The sequence below is a fragment of the Aplysia californica genome, unplaced genomic scaffold, assembly GCF_000002075.1.
Source record: "Aplysia californica isolate F4 #8 unplaced genomic scaffold, AplCal3.0 scaffold00430, whole genome shotgun sequence".
Lineage (NCBI taxonomy): Eukaryota > Metazoa > Mollusca > Gastropoda > Aplysiida > Aplysiidae > Aplysia > Aplysia californica.
Genome location: NW_004797700.1, coordinates 159875 through 161150, shown reverse-complemented (window position 1 = coordinate 161150; position 1276 = coordinate 159875). Strand labels below are relative to the sequence as shown.

Below are 1276 nucleotides of genomic sequence, written 5' to 3'. Positions count from 1 at the left end.
ATTATTATTATTATTACCCTCGGAACAAACCTAGGTCATTTGTGTGTAGTTACTAGTTGTATGAGAGGCGTTATTCATATCACACATATTATTTGTGAGGCAGCGTGGTGGAATCAGGCTCTTGTCAAAATAATTAAAGTGAAGAAACTTGCATTTTTCCGCAGGTTTGTGATTTTTTATCGAATTTTCTTTTTTTGGCTCAACAACTTTCATGCCCATTAAAGAACTCATTCCTGTGTGAATGTTTCTGAAAAACGTTGAATAAAGGCACAAAAAATGTAAATTTTCTGTTACCACGCACTGTTAAACTAAGTAAATAACAAGTCTTTGGCGGTCATTTTCTCACTAATTTTACCTTTGAAAACTGGTGACCCCCACCTCCTTCTTTCGCAAATATCTCGACTTGTATTCAAGATCAATGGATATTTTTTTCATCCAAATAAAGACAAGTGAACAAGCTTTAAAATGATACCAATACCTCTACATGCCCAAAAAATTGACGAGAGCCTGATTCCACCATGTTGCCATTATTGTCGCGGATGGTTGGTGCGGGTGCTCTAGTGTGATTTGCTCCTTCTTTACCATCAAACGGCCCTCTCTCTCTCCTCTTTCTTTGTTTTACACTTGTTGTTCTCTTGTAGTACCTCTAATCTTCGGCACTTATTATAATGACCTTATCATGTTGCAAGTGCCGTAAAACTCTAACTAAAAATGTGGATGGTTGGCGAGTGCTCTGGTGTGGTTTGCTCCTTCTTTCCTATCAAACATCTATCGTCCTTATCTCCCCGTCTTCTTTTTTTTATGTAAGTAACTCTCTTGTAACATCTCTATTCCTCTGGCGCTCATATAACCGGATGCTTTTGCGAACGCCATAAAACCTCTACTACAACTAAACTAACTTTAAAAAACCACACACACACACACACACACACACACACACACACACACACACACACACACACACACACACACACACTTATTGTCCTGGCTGGCAAAATGTTTTATTCCGTTTGATAACGTGTGTCTGTTGATTCTAGAGGTGACCAAAGACGACGTGGCAGTGATCAGCCAGTCCGCAGTCCGGGAGGCGGGCAAGGTGGACTATCCCAGGAAGGAAATGTTCCAAACGGACGAAGATAACGTGAGTTGTGCGGTCCGCATGAACAGACAGTATGAGACAATATGAGACAATATGAGACAATATGAGACAATCGGAAACAATTGTTATTGTGTTGTAAGTGTTTGTGCTCTCTCTCTCTCTCTCTCTCTCTCTCTC

General features: G+C 40.2%; 1 protein-coding gene across 1 annotated transcript in view; it reads left to right on the top strand.

Annotated features, from left to right (window-relative positions):
* The window catches only part of LOC101857427, a gene marked incomplete in the record, with an annotated part of 36819 nt that overhangs the window by 14369 nt on the left and 21174 nt on the right, over positions 1-1276 (top strand).